Source organism: Dama dama, chromosome 7, assembly GCF_033118175.1.
Source record: "Dama dama isolate Ldn47 chromosome 7, ASM3311817v1, whole genome shotgun sequence".
Classification (NCBI taxonomy): Eukaryota; Metazoa; Chordata; class Mammalia; order Artiodactyla; family Cervidae; genus Dama; species Dama dama.
This window is the reverse complement of record NC_083687.1, coordinates 51,546,994-51,547,273: the sequence shown is the minus strand read 5'-3', so window position 1 is coordinate 51,547,273 and position 280 is coordinate 51,546,994.

Here is a 280-nt window from a genome sequence, read left to right as displayed (position 1 = left end):
CCCTGCTGCCTCCTGATGTCTCATTGCCTGCGTTTCGTGCCTGACACGTAAAGTGAGGAACACCGTTTCTAACCTGTCTCCCACTGATCTTCATAGACATGCTCGCCACAGAACCCCGGCAGGCGTTCCTGTCTCCCGCACCCAACTCCTGCTCCTTGTCTTCCCAAAAGACAGGCTTTAACGTTCTTACTGCACGCCACGTCGCCCGCGCCCGGCACCTGCTTCTGAGAAGTGGGAATACGGATGGTCTATCCTGAACTTCATCCAGGGCCGAGGCAGC